This window comes from Ovis aries, chromosome 2, assembly GCF_016772045.2.
Source record: "Ovis aries strain OAR_USU_Benz2616 breed Rambouillet chromosome 2, ARS-UI_Ramb_v3.0, whole genome shotgun sequence".
Lineage (NCBI taxonomy): Eukaryota > Metazoa > Chordata > Mammalia > Artiodactyla > Bovidae > Ovis > Ovis aries.
In genome coordinates this window covers 12,521,965-12,545,558 of record NC_056055.1, presented here as the reverse complement: position 1 = coordinate 12,545,558, position 23,594 = coordinate 12,521,965, and the positions used below count along the sequence as shown (strand labels likewise).

Here is a 23,594-nt window from a genome sequence, read left to right as displayed (position 1 = left end):
TGAGCCACCAGGGAAGCCCTAGGCCCTTACTAAATTGACTATTTATGAGACATTGATGATTATTTTTAACAAAACAGAGTTTGCTAAGCAATGGAGATACAAAATAGAGATATTCAGCATTTAGGATACACACTTTGATGCTTATAAAAATATTGTGTTTTATAGTATAAGATTGTTCTCAGGAAAAATCACTGTGACGCCCTCTCATTTTAGTTAAAGCACAGTTTCTGGATTCAGTTTGACCTCAGATCCTTGCTTTGCTATTTATTAAATTGGATGAATTTAGGCAAAATACTTTCTTTTTTATTGAAATATAGTTGATTTACAATGTTGGGTTAGTTTCATGTGTACAGCAAAGTGATTCAGATATATATACATTTTCAGATTCTTTTACATTATTGATTACTATAAGGTTGTTGAATACAGTAGCCTATGGTATACAATAGGTCCTTATTGTCGGCAAATTAGTTTTCTTACCTGTTTTCTCATCTGAAAAGTAGAAATCATTACATCTACCTCATTTGGTTTGTTGTTAGGAGTAAATGAGTGAGTCAGTGAAAGTTGCCCAGTCATGTCAGACTCCTTGAGACCCTGTCCATGGAATTCTGCCAGGCTTCTCAGTCAATGGACTTCTCCAGGTAATTCTACTGGAGTGGGTAGCCATTCTCTTCTCCAGGAGATCTTCTCAACCCAGGGATTGAACCCAGGTCTCCTGCACTGCACACAGATCCTTTACTGTCTGAGCCCCCAGGGAAACCCAAGAACACTGGAGCAGGTAGCCGTTCCCTTCTCCAGAGGATCTTCCTGACCCAGGAATTGAACCAGGGTCTCCTGCACTGCAAGGGGATTCTTTACCAGCCGAGCTTCCAGGGCTAAGAAAATATCACTCCATGTATCTTATCAGAAACAATAACAATAATATCACTATTACCTGCTCCATAACACAAGCCTGTTTGGAAGTAGCAATTTCCAGTGATAAAATGTATATTTACTTTGATTTTTAATCAGCTATCACTTACAAGAGGCTTTTCTATATGCTTTACAAATGTTACCTCATTTCATCTGCACCATAAGCATACGAGATAGAAACTGTTATCCCGCCACACAGAGGAAGAAACTGAGAAACAGAAATTAAGATACTCTGCTCAAGGCCATGGTCTTGGAAAGTGGCAGACCAGAGGCAACCCCAGGGTTTCTGCTCTTAAAGCCTGGCTCCAAAGTCTATGCTCCAGACAATGTTATATTCCCACTTCTTAAATTAATAAAATTAAATTTTTAAAGCCAACATTGTATGCTTTAGATGTTTTCTTATTTAAATTCTCTTGCTTTCCCAACTCTTCTAACTCATGAAGATTTCACTGTAACTATAAAAGGATGGAAAATAAATTATATTCTTAATTCCAATTTATTTAGCTACTGAAGTCATTCATTTGGCTTCCAGAGAAAAAGGAGGTTTAGAAATAGTGTTAAAATCTACCACTGTGTTACCCCCAGGATGAGCTGGGGATCCTTGGCTAAGAGAACATGATGGGGGTGGGCGAGGTCTTGTCCCATTACATCTCACTTGATGGGCCCCTTATGTGTTAACATAATCAGGCTACACAATGAGCAGACAGGGAGTGCGGATAAGCCCAGAAGTACACTGGAATATTTTGATTTAAATGGTACTGGCTTAGTGGGAGGGAGGCTTGGGTTGGGGTCGAGAATCGGACTAGCCTCAAGGAGTGAGTTTCACAAAATATAAACAAATGAGATTTAGTCTCCCAAACAGCCCAGTATTGAATGTGATCTTTCTTTCTTGAAACTTTTCAGCGGGGTAATGAAAATAAAGAAAGGAGCAAAGTACCCCCATAAAGCTCTTTGTTCTAAACACAAACGTCTATTGGTTTTAAACTGCTGTTCACTTTGAAGACTGGCCAAGGTGCTTCATTTTCTAATAAATACAATACCTTAGACTTTCCTTAGAGAGAAAAGAAAAAATATTTCAAATATCAGGAGATAATAGCCATGGAGCTATTTGAACTTCAAGTAAAAATGTTAATAAAGCATTCATTCCAAGTCCTTGAATTTCCTCGCTTGAAAATCACTCAGAAAGCTAAACATTAAGGAAAATCAAAGGAATGCCTCTTGAGTTTCAGATATAATGCATTATTCATTGAGAAGCTGGGAAGGGAATTATTCTCAGGATGGAAAATGCTTGGATGGAAAATACATGGTCCCATTATTCCATTTACTTGGAAACTAAAAACATCCAGGCTTTTCATGAATGGCAGAGCATTCTTTCAAGACTCCTTTTCCCATTCTTTCATCAAAGCTCTAATTGAGCTCAAATTCAGAGCTGGATTAGATACCAGCAACATGCATCTCAATAGATTTATTTTAAATAACATGATCTTTTTTTCCTTCCAGGCAGCAGAAGGGAACATCCTTATTCTCATGGATTTGCTCAAACTGCCTTTCTTCAAAAGTAACAGAATTCAAATACAGTCATTTGTTATTTATAACTTCTTCTAATTTTTAAATTCAAAAAGAGCAAGATCTTTGTGATAAAAGCCATGGTCTCCAGAACTAGTCCAGTGGGTTTTGCCAACCACGCAAGAAGCCTTGCCAGATTAGAGAAGCGAAGTGGGAACTCCGTGGCCTGACTGGGAGCTAATACACATGGGTATTTCATTGAAGAACTCCCAGTCCTCTCCCTTCTTCACAACCACACCATTCCAACACTCAGTGTTTGGATCTTCAAGACCCGACTCATTTAAGAGACTCAGGACAGACCTCAAAAACTAACATGTAAAATCAATCACACAGAGCTTTTCTTTCTTTTCCCTTCCCCACTCTTTCACAAGGGTGTGAGGACCAAACTGATCGAAAGCTAAAGGTAGACTATTGCAGTGGAAAAGAGGCCCTGGAAAATTCCTAAGTGATCAGGCTTCTCAACAATAGTTATTGGATAGTATGAGATCAACTTTGCTCAGGTTATGGATTTACCATCTGGCTTCTTAAAACAAAAACTATATCCTTTACAGCGTTAGTAAAAAGGAGCCAACCATAATCCACTCGGGTCAGAGAACTTGAGAAGTGCACTGGGGACCCTGGATCTGTAATCAGTGTACAGTCTACCTGCACATAATCTGAGGAGAGTCAAGTGCACACCCATAACGCAGGCTGATGATAATGAAAAGAACCCCCAATCTCCACATGTGTCAAGTAGAGAAACAATAGCTCCTGGCCCCCTCCACTGGGTGTGATGAGGATCAAACTGAGATACAAAACGTAAAAGCACTGCCCCCTACCCGACCACTCTACCTTTTGCCATCACGGGAGGCATAATGCATGTAGGCTGGTGTAGCACAGTACCAGGGCAGAGTTCCTCCAGGCCAAAATGTGGAAACATGTTTTACACCATGAGGACCTGGCATTTCGAAAAGTTCTCAGACACCACCCCAATTATAAGAGATTCCTAATACTTGAGGATGGATATGAAAAGAATAACAAGAAGGAAAAGAGAGGTACACAGAGAAGCACAGGAAGCCCCAAATCATTTTGGAGTTTCTCACAGGTTGACTCCGTACCTACTGAAGATAATGGATGAAATATTGTGGTACTCAATAGAGACAGTCCTTTACGTAGTTTGTATATTTCCAGAACATTTCTGATGGATGGATCCCCACAGATTAAGGCATAAAACCAAGGAATGTTATGCAACAGCATGAAAGAAAGAGGAAGCACAAGTAGTTTGTCACTGCTTATTGTAAAGTCAGAAGCAGAAGTACCGGAAGAGAAGATGTTCAAGATCATACACAGCCTGGCAAAGATATCTGAAGCTTTTCCAGCACTAACTCTCAGAATAGCCACATATTACATAATATATGGCTGCAGAACATATAAGAAATACTGATCTTCATCTACCCTATCAGATTTTAATTTCATCAGCCTCATTGGCCAGAATCTGGTTTAACATAAAACACTGAAAGAGAAAAGGAAGGAAAAAAATGATCGAGATAAAGATAAAAGCAAAACCAGATATTTCCAAATTCTAGAGGAGAAAGAAGAACCTGAACAGAGGCAGTGGCAATGAGAAGAGAAATATGAAAAGACTGGCAAAGTATTTTAGAGATGAGTTGAGAATGATTTCTAGATTTTCCATTTGGGAGAAGGAAGGATGGTGCTACCTTCCACGGAAGGAGGAAACACAGGAGAAAGTGTTGGCTGGTGTTTTCTGAGGGGAGATGAGGAGAACGCAGATAATGCCCTTGGTTCCATTTATCTTTAGCTTGAGGTAACCACATGAGCTCAGATGGGAGATGCCCTAAAGGCGTCCTGATGGGCTCATGGCAATTTGAGTCCTGAAAGACTCTCTCGGTGGGCTGAACAAGAGTGCTTACATTCCTGACGATTTGCCAACATTACAAGTAACATGGGGAGAAAACTACTCAAAATATATTGTGGGTTGGGATAAACAGCAGAGCAAGCTTCATTCCTTTCTTTTGCATCTGTCAAACCGATCTGTGAGGGCCCCGGTGCCCACAAAGATGGAAGGAGAGGTGCTGGAATGTAGAAGCAAAAAAACAGGGAGAAGAGAGGCTGTTTTAGAACAAGAGGTCACAGCTGCAGAACCAGATCAGATTACCACACCTTCCCTGAAATCTACACACCCCCATCAGCTGAATAATGCTTACCATCTGGTCTCACAATTAAAGGCTTTTTTTTTTTCCTAGAGGGACTTTTTCCTAACTAGTTGAACTTTGTTTACATATGGAACTTAAGAACTAAAGTTAAAGAGAAAAAAATGTCTGAGAGAGAAGACCTTGCGGGACGGAGTCCAAGGTTTTTGATGAAAAAAAACAGAAAACACTTCCAGTCTGGCGGGCAAATTTGTGCTTTTACAAAAAATCAGACATCCGCAGTTCTAAAATCAGTCAAGGCAAGTCCATTCTATACCACTGCTGTGTCCAAGTTAACCTTTCCTTGGTCACGCTTTTAATGTTCCTCAAATGAGGATCTCTGAAACAGTCCCCCAACCTTAGAGACATGTGGCACAGATCAAACGGGGAAAAAAGCGTTCAAACACATCGACTACTCTTTCTAGTTGCCACTAAAGTGTGTATTCTTTCAGAGCAGACATCTGCATATCCCAGAATCCAATCAATTTTAGTTTATTTCTGTAGTTATTGTCTGATTTCTGCTCTTAAAGTGCACACATGACTAGCTAGGAAATCATTCTAAATTATAAATCTTAAAGGAGACTGTTAGGTAAGAGACCACATATATAAAGCTTATTGCCAGGTCCAACAGCAAAGGCGTCATTGCAGGAGAAGTATATGAATGGCTTTTAGAGAAATAAGTTTTTCTAAGAGAGTAAATACTGGAGTGGGTTGCCATTTCCTTCTCCAAACTATTTTCATTATAAAATCTTTTCTGGAACACAGGAAATGATATTAATCCAAATGAGATATCTCCAAAAATAAATCATTTCTATCTTAATACCAATTTTACTTCATTCAGTATAATACCTACCACTTCTATTTCTTCATGGTCTTAATAAATGTTTCATGCATCGAAAGTTTCATGATTTCATTCATTGTGTGATATATTCTAGTGATTCTTTCACTTGTTCCTAAGAGCAACATTTGTCTTTTAGAGAAGCATGTTAACAACACACAGATCTTCAAACCACAGTAGAATACTCTTTATGTTCTCTTTTTTTTTTTCATATTCCTGTGCATAAGTTTCGCCCCATAATACTGTCCTGCTCAACATGATGCTGGCTTCCATATACACAGAAGGAGGACAGCGGTGCCACCTTCTCGCATTTTATATACTCTCCTACACATTAACCAGTGAGTAGCATACACATACACGCTCCATAATCTACAACAGACTCTAAATCTTGTCCTACAACCATACTTTGGAAAGCACAGGCTAAAGTGGCATGCATACTAGGACTAGCTCTTAAAGAAGACCATCTGTGCTTGAGAACAGCCAGTAGAAACCACTTCTCCACGGTTACAAATCCAGCCAAGTAAGCAAATACCTTTTCTCTGCCTGTTGCTATAGGCCCCTAACCAATTCCTCTTCCTCCATGCTTCTTCCCTAAAGTCCAGCTTGCACAGAACAGCCAGAATGATCTTTCAAAAGCATAAATCAGTTCACATGACATCACTTTCCTACTTAAGACTCTGCAAAGCTTCCTACTTGAAATCCTTCCTGTGATCCATAATGTCCGACATTACTACCGCCTGTCAGACTCTTCAGCCTCATCTCTTTCCACCCACCCCTCATTCACTGGGTTCTACCACACACATACCAAGCTTATTTCTGGGTCAGCATCTCTGCATGTGTTTTCATCTTGGAATATTCCTTCTGTAGATCTTCATGTCTTCTTACTATTAAATATCACTTCCTCAAAAGCCAAACCTGACTATCCTAGGTAAAGCAGCACATTCTCCCCACTAATTATCTCATGTTATCATCTTCATTTCCCTTACCCATACTCAAAACTATCCTATATATTGGTTTATATGTTTATTTCCTATCTTCCTTCAATGAGAAGGTAAGCTTCATAAAGGAAGGAAAGGTATCTCTTGCCTGTCAGTATCTCTGGCATCTAGAACAGTAGCTGGCACACAGTACTACTCAATATATCTTCTGCCAAACAGAGTGGCCAATCACAGCTAACTACCTAACAGACATATCCAAAACAAGGAAAATTAATTAGAATAGTCACTTAGCTCTCTTTGGAAAACAAACAGCAACACATACAGTGTACACGGTCTTTAAATGGGCACTATGAGACATTCAAAGGAGCATGAGGTGGATCCTACAATGTAAAAGTCTCTTTACATATGCACTTGTTACTCTAGCAAAAACTAGCCTGTTGCTTCTAATTCTGATGGGTGTCCAATTACCTACGGAATCTACTGCGCTTTAGGGAAGCAGGCAAGAAGGGAAACCAGCATCAGCCAAGTTACTGCTAAAGGAATGTTTCAACAGGATGAGGCTGCCCCATTAGATCCTGGATTTTGAGGTCGCTTCCTGGGAACAATCACTAATTGACCCAACATACCTCTCTGTTAATCCCTCAAGCTTCAAAACTCCCCTCAGGAAAGTTCCACCTTGCCACTATTTCCTTAGTCTCATATCCATGCTCTAGCTATCAGGAAGTAGGGAAAAAGAATACATCCTACCCAACAAATACATATTTTACCATTTTTTAAAATATAAATTACAGTTCTGACCAATGTCCATCTATACTATTAAGCTTAAATATACACAAGATTTTTTTCAAGTGTCATCAGTTCAATTCAGTCGCTCAGTCATGTCTGACTCTTTGCGTCCTCATGAACCACAGCACGCCAGGCCTCCTGTCCATCACCAACTCCCGGAGTCCACCCAAATCCATGTCCACTGAATCAGTGATGCCATCCAACCATCTCATCCTCTGTCATCCCCTTCTCCTCCTGCCTTCAATCCTTCCCAGCATCAGAGTCTTTTCCAATGAGTCAGCTCTTCGCATCAGGTGGCCAAAGTATTGGAGTTTCAGCTTCAACATCAGTCCTTCCAATGAACACCCAGGACTGATCTCCTTTAGGATGGACTGGTTGGATCTCCTTGCCATCCAAGGGACTCTCAAGAGTCTTCTCCAACACCACAGTTCAAAAGCATCAATTCTTCAGTGCTCAGCTTTCTTCACAGTCCAACTCTCACATCCATACATGACCACTGGAAAAACCATAGCCTTGACTAGACAGACCTTTGTTGGCAAAGTAATATCTCTGCTTTTTAATATGCTGTCTAGGTTGGTCATAAATTTCCTTCCAAGGAGTAAGTGTCTTTTAATTTCACTGCTGCAATCACCAACTGCAGTGATTTTGGAGCCCAGAAAAATAAAGTCAGCCACTGTTTCTTGGATTTTTTTTTTTTTCAGAGACTCAAATTGGCAAGTTGTTTTCACATATTTATGGCCTGATAATTTGTAGTACTGTTTCCTGAACTCAAGGAACACTTATAATTTATGCAAGGACAATAAGGATAAGTCTCATTAATCTAATTTTTCTTCCTGGAATGGTATATCAGCTGTTTTTCATTTCCTGATAGATGTCTAAATAATGGTATGAAGCTAATTCCTTGAATTATACTTTTTCCTATAGAAAAGTTTGAAAATACAGAAAGTATAAATAGGGAATGTAAACATAATTGTGCAGTCTCAAGCCACTTTAGTATATGACCCTGCACACTTTTTAAATGTTTAATTCTAAATGTGGGATCTTATTTTGAATTGCAAATGAAATTAACATAGAAAGATGGTTGGTTTATTAGTGGTGGGTAAGGGATGGCACTCTATCAGATCTAGACCCTTAAATCTATTTCTCACTTCCACTGTATAATCATAAGGGATTTGATTTAGGTCATACCTGAATGGTCTAGCAGTTTTCCCTACTTTCTTCAATTTAAGTCTGAATTTGGCAATAAGGAGTTTATGATCTGAGCCACAGTCAGCTCCCGGTCTTGTTTTTGTTGACTGTATAGAGCTTCTCCATCTTTGGCTGCAAAGAATAGAATCAATCTGATTTCGGTGTTGACCATCTGGTGATGTCCATGTGAGTCTCAGTGAACTCCGGGAGATGGTGATGGACAGGGAGGCCTGGCGTGCTGCGATTCATGCGGTCGCAAAGAGTCAGACACAACTGAGCAACTGAACTGAACTGAACTGAAGGGATGGCAGGCAATCAGATGTTATATTTTCAGAAAGATCCCTTGGAGAAGGGAATGGCTACCCACTCTAGTATTCTTGCCTGGAAAATTCCATGGACAGAGGAGCCTGGGTGGTGGGGGGGGCCGGGGGGGGGGGCTACCGTCCATGGAGTTGCAAAGAGTTGGACACAACTGAGGGACTAACACTTTCACACTTTTGTTTCCATGTAAGACACTTCAGACACACAAATACACTGGTAGGGGACGGAGGGCACCATGCGTCAAAGACTGGCTGTCCACTGTGCAGGAGATTTTCCTGAATGGGGGGCCTCCTGGGAAGTCAGTACAGTGAACTGCCACTGAAGTCAGTTTTTTCCACACCTAAAATATCCAGCGATGCCATCTAATGAACAGGTCAAATGGTTATATTAGACGATCACATGAGGAAAGATGTGTTCCTCTGAAACTTTCTACGAGTAGCAAAATGAAGTTGCAGTAATATTCAGTACAGAATTAGTATGGCTATTCTCATCAGTTCCAAATTCTAAGAAATCAAGAGATAGCTGGCAAACTAAAGATGCACTAAGTTATACGTCCTTACAAACACACATCCATACCACTTCCAACAGTGGCCCATGTTTTCCTGGAGACATGACCCCTGAAGTCTCTGTGCCAGCAGACAAACAGGAAACGCATTCATTTACTTTCAACAAAACCAATGTGGGTTAAACCATGGGTCACCACCTCTTCTCTTCCTCTCTAAACATGCTTTCTGACTTCTGCACAGCTCTTAGAGTGTACCAACTAGAGTAAGACTGGCTTACCAGACTGTTATTACCCACTAATAACTAAAAAACAGTGTTACTCCAAATGCCTAGCAAAGGCTTTTCTTGTAAGCCCTTATCATTTTTAAATCAGATATATTTTAAACTTAAAAAATACTTACACATATACTATATAGTGAAAGTTGCTCAGTTGTGTCCAACTATTTATGACCCCATTACTATACAGTCCATGGAATTCTTCTGGCCAGAATACTGGAGTGGGTAGCCTTTCCCTTCTCCAGAGGATCTTCCCAACCCAGGAACTGAACCCAGGTCTCCAGCACTGCAGGCGGTTCTTTACCAGCTGAGCCACAAGGATAAGCCCAAGAATACTGGAGTGGGTAGCCTATCCCTTCTCCAGAGGATCTTCCTGACCCAGGAATCAAACTGGGGTCTCCTGTACTGCAGACAGATTCTTTACCAACTGAGCTATCAGGGAAGCCCTATATTATATACACTATATAAATGTGTGTATGGATTTATATACCCACACAGACTCACAACAGCGACTGCATCTTACTAGCTTAAAAAAGACAATGAGATCTGGGACTTCCCTGGTGATCCAGTGGCTAACACTGCACTCCTATGCCTGGGTTCAATCTTTGGTCAGGGAACTAGATCCCACATGTCACAACTGAAAGCTTCCAACTAAAGATCAAGCTGCAGTAAAGACTGAAGATCCCTTGTGCCGCAACTAACATCTGACACAGCCAATATAAATAAATATATATATATTAAAAAAAAAAAAACGAGATTTCTTTTCTTTCACAAAAGAACCAACAAAAAAGGATAACGTCACTTATTCTTCACATAGATAATTCACCATTCTCAGAAAAATTAAATTAGTTTTGCTGCCTAAACATAGTGATTACACAAAATTTCAAAACACATTTCCCTGCCTTATTTTAAAAATGGTCAGTCTTATATAGCACAGTAAATCAGTGTTGTCAACCACTGTTCAGCACTGTCTAACTCAGAAAGGAATACCAAACATATTGCATGACTGTGGTCTAGCTGTTACCAAGGTGATATAAGTAATATTTATCCCTTAAAGAGTAAATGGAATTCTCCCCATCCAGAATATTTCCCTAGGAAAAGTTCAACATAAACAGAGAATTTGTAATTGGTTTTACAACATCCTTAATTTTTCAGCTATGAATTTAGATTCCCCTAAAATGGTACTATCAATAACCTCAGATATGCAGATGACATCACCCTTATGGCAGAAAGTGAAGAGGAACTAAAAAGCCTCTTGATGAGAGTGAAAGAGGAGAGTGAAAAAGTTGGCTTAAAGCTCCACATTCAGAAAACTAAGATCATGGCATCTGGTCCTATCACTTCATGGCAAATAGATGGGGAAACAGTGGCAGACTTTATTTTTGGAAGGCTCCAAAATCACTGCAGAGAAGGAAATGGCAACACACTCCAGTACTCTTGCCTGGAAAATCCCATGGGCAGAGGAGCCTGGTAGGCTGCAGTCCATGGGGTCGCGAAGAGTCGGACATGACTGAGCGACTTCACATTCACTTTTCACTTTCCTGCATTGGAGAAGGAAATGGCAACCCACTCCAGTGTTCTTGCCTGGAGAATCCCAGGGACGGGGGAGCCTGGTGGGCTGCCGTTTATGGGGTCGTACAGAGTCGGACACGACTGAAGCGACTTAGCAGCAGCAGCAAAATCACTGTAGATGGTGACTGCAGCCATGAAATTAAAAGACACTTACTCCTTGGAAGAAAAGTTATGACCAACCTAGAGAGCATATTCAAAAGCAGAGACATTACTTTGTCAACAAAGGGCCGTCTAGTCAAGGCTATGGTTTTTCCAGTGGTCATGTATGGACGTGAGAGTGGGACTGTGAAGAAGGCTGAGTGCCGAAGAATTGATGCTTTTGAACTGTGGTTTTGGAGAAGACTCTTGAGAGTCTCTTGGACTGCAAGGAGATCCAACCAATCCATTCTGAAGGAGATCAGCCCTGGGTGCTCTTTGGAAGGAATGATGCTGAAGCTGAAACTGAAAATGGTACAAGTCTAAACAAGTACCAATATCTTGCTGAAAGCACTCACAGAATATAACTGATGACAGAATCCTGTGGATTTTATTCTTTGCAGTTCATGAACTAATGGTATGGATCAGCAAGATATGTGTCACTCAGAAGACAAAATTCAAGGACAAAAAATATAATGGAAATTTAACTTATAATTCATAATTTTACCAATGAAATGAGGGAAAAAATAAAAATTTAATCCAAAAGAAAATTCAGAAACATTCTTGCAACCTAAAAACGTTTATTTAAAATTTATATTTATTTTATTTATTTACGTATTTAATAGCTGAAAGACCCAGAAAGGCACAAATTATAAATATGATAATTCATTTTGAGATTGGCTATGTCTCTTACAGTTGCTAAATGTTCTGGATTATGAAGTACAGATTCTTGACAAAGTAGGAAGGAGGGATAGTCTGTTCTACTCCAGTAAATAGCTGTGTGCCTAAGATATTTCTTGTTATTAAAAACTTTTATTAAAAAGTTTAAGGTTGTAAAAATGACTTGGAAGTGGGTATTTAGACTAAAGATTTCCAAATTAAAATCATAAACATATTTTTCTACATAAATTTCAGTTTAAGTACACGTTCAGAGTAAAATACTGACTGTTCAAAACCAAGACAAAATATCACAAAGCAAATTCTAACACATAAATCCTGAACAAAAATCAATCAGTTCTAAAGCCATCAAAATAGACTGCAATGAGGTCATTTCTCAGAATTTATCCTATAGATGTATTTACATACAATTACGTATGTGCCAGGAATTCTTTGCAGCACTTTTTAAAAACTGAAATAATCTAAGTAATCACTAGTAGAGAAGTAAAATAAGTAGAATTCATAAAGTTAGATGCTGTAGAGAAGTAAAATAAGTTAAGTTGAATTCATAAAGTGAGATGCTGTTCAACTTTCTAAAGTTCTTAAGAAATTTTATCCTTACCAGATGATCTCCAAGATACACTGTTAAGCAAGAAGAACAGATATTAAAACATATGTATAAAATGGTATCAATCATGCTTTAATGACTGTAAAAAAGAAAAATGTGTATACACACACAGATACCCTATAATAAGCTTTAGGGGAGGCTAACAATCAATTCCGAAAAAGTCCAAAATGCAGTACTTGGATGCAGCCTCAAAAACGACAGATTGATCTCTGTTCGTCTCCAAGGCAAACCATTCAATATCACAGTTATCCAAGTCTATGCCCCAACCAGTAACGCTGAAGAAGCTGAAGTTGAACGGTTTTATGAAGACCTACAAGACCTTTTAGAACTAACAGCCAAAAAAGATGTCCTTTTCATTGTAGGGGACTGGAATGCAAAAGTAGGAAGCCAAGAAACACCTGGAGTAACAGGCAAATTTGGCCTTGGAATGCGGAATGAAGCAGGGCAAAGACTAATAGAGTTTTGCCAGGAAAATGCACTGGTCATAGCAAACACCCTCTTCCAACAACACAAGAGAAGACTCTACACATGGACATCGCCAGATGGTCAACACCGAAATCAGATTGATTATATTTTATGCAGCCAAAGATGGAGAAGCTCTATACAGTCAACAAAAACAAGACCAGGAGCTGACTGTGACTCAGATCATGAACTCCTTATTACCAAATTCAGACTTAAATTGAAGAAAGTAAGGAAAATCACTAGACCATTCAGGTATGACCTAAATCAAATCCCTTATGATTATACAGTGGAAGTGAGAAATAGATTTAAGGGACTAGATCTGATTGATAGAGTGCCTGATGAACTATGGACTGAGGTTCGTGACACTGTACAGGAGACAGGGATCAAGACCATCCCCATGGAAAAGAAATGCAAAAAGCAAAATGGCTGTCTGGGGAGGCCTTACAAATAGCTGTGAAAAGAAGAGAGGCGTAAAGCAAAGGAGAAAAGGAAAGATACAAGCATCTGAATGCAGAGTTCCAAAGAATAGCAAGAAAAGATAAGAAAGCCTTCTTCAGCGATCAATGCAAAGAAATAGAGGAAAACAACAGAATTGGAAAGACTAGAGATCTCTTCAACAAAATTAGAGATACCAAGGGAACATTTCATGCAAAGATGGGCTCGATAAAGGACAGAAATGGTATGGACCTAACAGAAGCAGAAGATATTAAGAAGAGGTGGCAAGAATACACAGAAGAACTGTACAAAAAAGATCTTCACAACTCAGATAATCATGATGGTGTGATCACTCATCTAGAGCCAGACATCTTGGAATGTGAAGTCAAGTAGGCCTTAGAAAGCATCACTATGAACAAAGCTAGTGGAGGTGATGGAATTCCAGTGGAGCTGTTTCAAATCCTGAAAGATGATGCTGTGAAAGTACTGCACTCAATATGCCAGCAAATTTGGAAAACTCAGCAGTGGCCACAGGACTGGAAAAGGTCAGTTTTCATTCCAATCCCAAAGAAAGGCAATGCCAAAGAATGCTCAAACGACCGCACAATTGCACTCATCTCACATTCTAGCAAAGTAATGCTCAAAATTCTCCAAGCCAGGCTTCAGCAATACGTGAACTGTGAACTCCCTGATGTTCAAGCTGGTTTTAGAAAAGGCAGAGGAACCAGAGATCAAATTGCCAACATCCGCTGGATCATGGAAAAAGCAAGAGTATTCCAGAAAAACTTCTATTTCTGTTTTATTGACTATGCCAAAGTCTTTGACTGTGTGGATCACAATCAACTGTGGAAAATTCTGAAAGAGATAGGAATACCAGACCACCTAACCTGCCTCTTGAGAAATCTGTATGCAGGTCAGGAAGCAACAGTTAGAACTGGACATGGAACAACAGACTGGTTCCAAATAGGAAAAGGAGTCCGTCAAGGGTGTATATTGTCACCCTGCTTATTTAACTTATATGCAGAGTACATCATGAATAACCCTGGGCTGGAAGAAACACAAGCTGCAATCAAGATTGCCGGGAGAAATATCAATAACCTCAGATATGCAGATGACACCACCCTTATGGCAGAAACTGAAAAGGAGCCAAAAAGCCTCTTGATGAAAGTGAAAGAGGAGAGCGAAAAAGTTGGTTTAAAGCTCAACATTCAGAAAACTAAGAACATGGCATCTGGTCCCATCACTTCATGGGAAATAGATGGGGAAAGAGTAGAAACAGCGTCAGACTTTATTTTGGGGGGCTCCAAAATCACTGCAGATGGTGACTGCAGCCATGAAATTAAAAGACGCTTACTCCTTGGAAGCAAAGTTATGACCAACCTAGACAGTATATTCAAAAGCAGAGACATTACTTTGCCGACTAAGGTCCGTCTAGTCAAGGCTATGGTTTTTCCAGTAGTCATGTATGGATGTGAGAGTTAGACTGTGAAGAAGGCTGAGAGCCAAAGAATTGATGCTTTTGAACTGTGGTGTTGGAGAAGACTCCTGAGAGTCCCTTGGACTGCAAGGAGATTCAACCAGTCCATTCTGAAGGAGATCAACCCTGGGATTTCTTTGGAATGAATAATGCTAAAGCTGAAGCTCCAGTACTTTGGCCACCTCATGTGAAGAGTTGACTCATTGAAAAAGACTCTGATGCTGGGAGGGATTGGGGGCAGAAGTAGACGACCGAGGATGAGATGGCTGGATGGCATCACGGACTCGATGGCCGTGAGTCTGAGTGAACTCCAGGAGTTGGTGATGGACAGGGAGGCCTGCCGTGCTGCGATTCATGGGGTTGCAAAGAGTCGGACACGACTGAGCGACTGAACTGAACTGAAGAATCAATTAATTTTAAAAATGTTTATAACATAAAATTATAAAAATGCTACCTTCAATATTTTACTTGAATTTAAAATGCCAACTTGTGTTCATTTGCCAATCCTTTAACCTACAGCCAAGGCTTTATACTTGAACACTGGTTTGTTAACAGGAGCTCTGCATCATCTTCCAAGCAAAGCCACACCAATAAGCATCACATACTAAAAACTGCCTCCAAATTCGCTTCTTCAGAGTGAAGTCAGGACTTAAAATTCTTGCAAAGCAATCTGAGTACAAAAAACCCTTGCTGATCTTTTATGGTTTTCCCCCACATTTACAGTTGTTCTCCTCAGCAAATTTCAAGCAATTTCTTTTTGCAACTTGCCCCCACTGAATATTAACAAAGCCTTCCCTTCAGCTTTCCCAGAAACATTCCCTGATTGCCCTCATTTTTATTAAATGATAATGTGGTATTTACCTAGTTACATTTTTGTTATAATAACCTGGCACAAATAACTTTAGGAGTTAAAAAAAAAAATTGGTTCTTTGTAACTGTCAGAAGCTGAGAGAATGACTTGGCCTGAAGGCCATAGCTGACTAAGTTTTAAAAAGATCGTCATGTGTATAACTCCATATCAGGACACCTCCAGGCACTAAGGATGCCACAGTGAATGAAACAGAAACTATCACCCCTCATTTGCGTTTAGGCTCTAGGAAGGCTGTGGGAGACAACTAATAAAATAAATCAGTAAGGTTTCTTTTAGAGGGGCACAGTATTTGGAGAGAATGGGAAAGCAAGGAAGGAAGAGAGCAGCTAGAGAATCACACAGTGATCCACGAAAGAGCTGAGGGCAGCTTCGACATGAGAAGATGGCGACCACGGACCCGGCTGACGGTGAAACTGACATGATTTAATAGACTGAGTGCCGGGAAGAGGGAAAGGAGGGAGGAAACCTGTGAGCTACGGAAAGAAAAGGTTTAGCGACAAGGAGATCACTGAGGACAGTTCTGTGAGTCTTGGGAATGAAGGCTGACTGGAGTAGATTCAAGAGTGAACAGGACAGAAACAGGACACTCCAAGTACAGACAAAGCTTTTAGGCAGTTTTTCTGTGAAGCAATTTAGAGAGAAGTGGTTATGGGTATACATTACTATCTTTACCAAGTTTTTATTAATAGTTAGTTAAGAGAAAGCTAAGAATAGGTCCACACTCTCTGTGTGTATATATCATACATCCTCCACATATATGTTCATTTTTGTTCAGATTTTTAGATTGCTAAACCATAAGTTGATTATTAACATTATATGCAAATTGTACACTTTCAGTTCAGTTCAATCGCTGAGTCGTGTTCGACTCTTTGTGACCCCATGGACCCCAGCACGCCAGGCCTCCCTGTCCATCACCAACTCCCAGAGTCCACCCAAACCCATGTCCATTGAGTCAGTGATGCCATCCAACCATCTCATCCTCTGTCGTCCCCTTCTCCTCCTGCCCTCAATCCTTCCCTGATCAGGGTCTTTCCAAATGAGTCAGCTCCTTGCATCATGTGGCCGAAGTATTGGAGTTTCAGCATCAGCATCAGTCCTTCCAATGAATACCCAGGACTGATCTCCTTTAGGATGGACTGGTTGGATCTCCTTGCCACCCAAGGGACTCTCAAGAGTCTTCTCCAACACCACAGTCCAAAATCATCAATTCTTTGGCGCTCAGCTTATATGTAATTTGTTATATGTCAATTATACTTCAATAAAGTAGGGGGAGGGGAGGAAGAGAGGTGGGAAGGGAGGAGGAGAGGGAAAGATTGAGATTGAGATACCAGAGTGAACTAGCACCAAATTATCTTTAGTTTCTTTTCCCTATCTGTTGGTAGGAAGCATCTGTCTGGCCTGCTCAGAACCACACAGGAAGCTTAGTGGCGCAGATTGTGTGTTTGGGGTGGGGTGCGGGTGTGGCCTATGGTTGACAAGCAATGTCTGTAGCTGGGTGGTTGAGATTTTTGATCTAGAATGAAATGTTACCAAGCTCTTTTCGCTTTAGATCTAAAGCTCACCTGTATTTATTCTTATCTTAAAAAGAACAGCTAACAGACTGGGAAAGATTTATAATCCGATTAATGACAAAATAAGCAATAATTCCATAGACTCACCTATATACTGTTGACAGAAGAGTCATCTAACAATCTTTTTGGAGGCAATTTGGCAATGTCTAAACTTAAAATGGGCTTCCTTCATGGCTCAAACTGTAAAGAATCTGCCTTCAATGCAGAAGACCCGGGTTTGATCCCTGGTTGGGAAAATCCCCTGGAAAAGGGAATGGCAGCCCAGTTCAGTATTCTTGCTTGGAGAATTCCATGGACAGAGGAGCCTGGTGGGCTAAAGTCTATGAGGCTGCAAAGAGCTGGACATGACCGAGTGACTAACACACAAACTTATAATGTTCCATCTATCGGTTAAGAATCCACCTTGCAATGCAAGGGACTCCAGTTCGATCCCTGGTCCTGGAAGACTGCACATGCTGTGGAGCCACTGAACCCGTATGCCACGACTACTGAGCCTGGGCTCTAGCGCCTGCACGCTACAGCCACTGAAGCCTGCATGTCTAAAGCCCAAGCTCTGCAACAAGGGAAGCCACTGCCACGGGATGCCTGCGCACACAACTAGAGGGTGGTCCCCGCTCTAGAGAAAGTCTGCAAGCAACAGCGAAGAAACATCACAGCTGAAAAATGAAACACATCTTTAGAAAAGAAAAAAAATTGCATCACATTCAGAAATACTAGAAACAACATATAAAGTTATAAACACAGGATGTCTGATGAGGCAATATCTGTACCAGTGCAGAACTGTACATCTAAACATTCACCGATGATGTATGTATGTAAGTGGAGTAGTAAGCAGCCATCACATAGGCCAACGTGGCTCTACTGCACGGACCTATGTCAGAAGATACACACATTAAATATTAAGTCTGTGAAGTTATACCTTGCACAATATTACATTTATTATAAAATATCTATAAGTACTTATGTACATATATACCCCACACATTACTACAAAAAGCCTAGAAGAGCACGCACCAAATTGTTGACAGGAGTTACCTCGAGGAAGCAGGGGTGGTAATACGGACTTCAAATTTTAATGTAAATATTTTTGTCATTTTTGTTTGTTGTTGTTTTTACAAAGAGCATGTTTGTTTTTAATAATTAAGGAAACAGTTGACAAAATTCAGGCATTATTCCTGCAGGCACTCAAGAAGCTAGCTGGTGGGAAAGAAGATGGACTGCGGCTCCTTGGAGACAAAACTTTTAATTTCCTGGGCTGTGTGACTGGAGGGTTTTAAAGATCCTGAACTCTCATATGCTTCAGGAAGAGGGGAGAGCAAGGGGCCACCCGCTCTCGTGTTCTGGAAAAAGAGGACATCCTTCTGGCTTTGGAGACAGCCTGGGAACACAGTTACTGGAGAGGCTCTTCTCTGAGCCTGTGCAGAGCTGGCAGCCAGTGGGGTTTCTGGGCAGTTTGCTCCAAGTTTCTCTGGGGTGGACACTGGGGCCTGCCCATGCGGCAGTGCAGGCCTCTCTATTAAGAAAAGGCAAGACTGAGTCCCCAGGTCAAGGCCCAATCTGGAGGCCAGATCTTCCTCCTAACTGGGAACTAGGCTGGGGCCGATGAGTTTTTAAGGACGGGGCCAGACCCGGCTGAGACATCTGGGGAAAACAGATGAGGTAGGGAAAAGAACTCCTTCAGGGGATGGACTCAGGCCTCACATCCCTGTTGCTCACAGGTCACGGCTGAGGAGGCGGGTGTGGGGGCAGGTCAGGCCTCGAAAGCACCGAGGGTGGGTGGTCAGCATCCGATGCCCTCCCGCCAACTCAGTAGGACTGGACCCCACCCTCTTGAAACAGTGGGGCCACTAGGAAAGGGCCAGGGTTGAGAGAATTCCATCACAGCCTAGTTTTGGCAAAAGGGGAAAAGAAAACAGATAAAACAAAAAATAATTTCCCAAAGAACAAATGAAGTCTACAGGGTTACACGTTTGCTTTTGTAAGGAAAGGGAAGGAACATTTTGGACCACCCTTGGACATTTATTTCTCTGGCTTTTCTCACTGTATTCACCCACCCACTTCGTATATTAATACATTTCTTAATCAAAGATCTTAATCAGATTGGGCTTACAGAGAGAAAAATTCAATTCTGTTAAGGAAGAGATAAGCTGTGGTGATTCATTTGCCAACCTTTTGCTCCAAGTAGTCAGTGAAATATCTGCTTCCAGTTCAGACTGGAGAGAAAATGGACTTTCATCCATTTCATCTAGGGCTATGACACCGATGAACAGCTACAAGTCTGATTTGTAATTAATCTTGTTACCTCTTAAGATTTTAAACTCTGCTGATACTTTCCAGGGCTCTAATGCTTCAAAAATGAATACTGATGGTTTCCTTTTAATTAGCCTTTATTTTTCAGACTTCCTGCTATTTCCTCCAGTCTTCTGCGGCTTTTTGACTTTTAACTATGTAAAGTTTTAAAGCGCAGTTATCCGTTTCAAATGCATTTTTACAAGATATCTTTTATATTGCTCAGCTGAACCTATCAGGGGCAACCCACACATGGAACATACACAAGGCATCTCAAAGTGTGAAATGTAGTTGCTTGGTCTGATTCCTGACAGCTTATTTTGCAGTCTGCACTTAAATATTTGATTTTTTAGAATTCCCCATTGTGCTCCATGGTACGATGTGGAAAGTAACCCTACACTTAAGTTGGTAGGAAAAATGAAGCAAAGGATCAGCAAAAATAGTACCATTCCATCTTATTAGATGGAACAGTACAGTAAGATTAGAAAGTTCCAGTAAGATGGAACTATCATTATTATAATGTTATAATAAGAGTGAGGCTGCTTGATTAAAGGCTTCTGCAGACTCTGCTACCACATGAAAATTTATCAAATAAATAACACATTTAAGCATGTCTTAAAAGTTGGGGCTGAGAGTAACATGCATATGGACGTACAACTTTTTAATCAGGGAGAACTTTTTTCCTGCATCCTGCCTTCCCACCAACCGACTCCATTAGCAGTTGGCAAAGCTTCAACAGATCAGACCTGCAGACCAAGCATACAGGGAGAAACCTTTGTGTTAGCGCCAACTCTTGCTTAATTTATAGGCACCTATGTTCTCCAAATGAGAGCATCCGTGTCAGCTTCTTTGATAATCACAGACCTAGAGTAGATGAAAACAGACAACTAGGAAGACCGGGAGAAAGACAGGATAAGTAGAAAGAAAAAGAACTGGGTATTAACTAAAACGATCTCTTTAAAAAATTTTCAACCAAGCAAATACCCACACTACTCGTGTTAATTACCGTCATCTCTACACCACTATTGTCCAGTTTTCATCATTTGGGGATTATTTCATAAAAGGTACACGAAGTCCTCAACTATAGAAATTTCAGAGGAAGAAAGAAAACATTTAATAGAAAAATAGGGGATTCAAGAAATCCTACTAATAAAACTTCTATCTTGCACAGGTCATGTTCTCAGAGGCCCTTGGATTATATATATATTCATATATATAAAAAATTTCAGGAGTTGAAAAGACTGGTGGCTTTTAGTCATTTCTATGACATCAGCCCCTCTCAGAGTACAATGAAAGCCAATGCTCTATCCTGCGGGGAAAAAAAGTATCCTAAAACAACTTTTTGCTCATAATTCTAGGCAATCTACACCAAAATTTCTGGACCAAATTATTCTTTTCCAGTGCTAGTGTGCTTTCAGGAATTTTTTAAAAAGTCTGTTTGACTTTGTCTAGTAGTTTGGAATTGCAGAACTATAACCAAGAATTTATACAATTTGGCACTTATATTCATCTATATATGAAATTAAAACTTTTAAAACATAGATTAATATGTGTAAAGAAACATGAATCTAAATCTAACTTCAATACTAGTGTTGTGATGAGGGTTTGAACCCCAGATAGAAATAGCCTACAGAGAGGCAGTGTGAAATTCTAAAAGGAACATCACTTTTAAAATAAGGAGAACTGGAAGAAAAATATTTTCAGTGTTCCTAGGGGCACTCAAGGATCTTTGGGTTCATCCCATGTTCCATACATTTACAAGATGAAGACACGAGGTCTAAAAGAAAGGTCTCCCATGTTGCTCTCTCCACAAAACATAAGAACGGGATCATCTTTATCCCCACACTGACTTCTCTGGGCTCAGTTTCCTTACTTGCAAAATGAGAGCGATCCCTTACCATCCGAACAGTCTATAGCCTCTACACCTAATCCTCTTAGGTGTAATTAAGCTATTTAATTTGCTCCTTTGCTACAACAGTTAATTCTTATGCATGCTAAAAGCTGAAGCACTCATAAATCAAGCCATTCATGGAGTCTATGTCACCTTAACTCCAAAACATCTGATGAATGTTTTCATTGCTCTGGTGCAAAGAAAGAGTAAGCTAATTCCTTGCATTAGTGTTTGTTGTTCAGATGCTCAGTTGTGTCCAACTTTGCAACCCCATGGACTGTAGCCTGGCATGCTCCTCTGTCCATGAAATTCCTCAGTTAAGAATACTGGAGTGGGTCGTCATTTTCTTCTCCAGGGCATATTCCCACCCCAGGGACTGAACCTGTGTCTCCTGTATTGCCAGGCAGACTCTTTACCACTGTGCCACAGTAGTTAACTATCAGATAAAGTAACAAATTTTGACTGATACTAAACACAAAACAAAATGAAACAAAACACTGATAATCTTTTTAGGTGACTCAAACATTAGCCATTTATTTTGTAATGCGATACAAATTGTTCTATTAGATATATGGATGTTGGTAATATTAAGAATAAAGATGTTGCTACATATTATTACACAGAGAAGACTCTGAATACAGCATACTATTATGCATTCTCTTCTTCACATTGTGGAATCACTAGGAACCTCTGGTGGTGGTGCTCAGTCATGTCTGACTCTTTGCAACCCCATGGATTGTAACCCTCTAGGCTCCTCTGTCCATGGAATTTTTCAGGCAAGAATACTGGAGTGGGTTGCCATTTCCTGCTCCATGAGATCTTCCCAACCCAGGGATCGAACCCAGGTCTCCTGTATCTCTGGCATTGGCAGGCCACTGTGCCACCTAGAAAGCCCAAGGAACCTTTAATTCACAACATTTGAAAACTTTTTTTTCCTAATCAAAACTCTAGGAAATATTCAAATTAAATTATAAAGTAAAAGGTACAAATAGCTATCCTTTTGGTTAAAAGAAAAAGGACCTATACTAAGATTTTTTCAGAAGTTCAGTTCAGTTGCTCAGTCATGTCTGACTCTTTGCGACCCCATGGACTGCAGCACATCAGGCTTCCTTATGTATCACCAACTGCTGAAGCTTGTGCAAACTCATGTCCATCAAGTCAGTGATGCCATCCAACCATCTCATCTTCTGTTGTCCCCTTCTCCTGCCTTCAATCTTTCCCAGCATCAGGGTCTTTTCCAATGAGTCAGTTCTTTGCATCAGGTGGCCAAAGTACTGGAGTTTCAGCTTTAGCATCATTCCTTCCAATGAATTCTCAGGCAGATTTCCTTTAGGATTGACTGATTTGATCTCCTTGCAGTCCAGGGGACTCTTAAGAGTCTTCTCCAACACCACAGTTCAAAAGCATCAATTCTTCGGTGCTCAGCTTTCTTTATAGTCCAACTCTCACATCCGTAATGACTATTAGAAAACCATAGCTTTGGCTAGATGGACCTTTGTCAGCAAAGTAATGTCTCTGCTTTTTAATGTGCTGTCTAGGTTGGTCATAGCTTTTCTTCCAAGGAGCAAGCGTCTTTTAATTTCATGGCTGCAGTCACCATCTGCAGCGACTTTGGAGCCTCAAAAAATAAAGTCTGACACTGTTTGCATTGTTTCCCCAACTATTTGCCATGAACTGATGGGACTGGATTCCATCATCTTTGTTTTCTGAATGTTGAGTTTTAAGCCAACTTTTTCACTCTCCTCTTACACTTTCATTAAGAGGCTCTTTAGTTCCTCTTCACTTTCTGCCGTAAGGGTGGTGTCATCTGCATATCTGAGTTCTTTCAATACAATTCAGCCCAGAAGCAGTAATACTAAGAAACCATTTTGTGCAAGACAATGTGTTAAATGTCTTTGGGCGGGGCGGGGGGGGGGGTGGGGGCTGGGGTCGGCAGGCGGGGTGGATTCAGAGATAAAATAAGACATAATTCTGGCTTGAAGAGACTAGAACTAATGTTGGAAAGAAAGGCATTTGTGCAGCTAAAAGGGAAACAGAGGTGGAAGGAGCACAAGAGTGGAGGAGAAAGAAAACAAGGCGAGAGAAAGTCAC

At 40.5% G+C, this 23,594-nt stretch overlaps 1 protein-coding gene across 8 annotated transcripts in view; it reads right to left on the bottom strand.

Annotated features, from left to right (window-relative positions):
* Positions 1 to 23,594, bottom strand: part of LPAR1 (lysophosphatidic acid receptor 1) — a 163,912-nt gene that overhangs the window by 2,875 nt on the left and 137,443 nt on the right.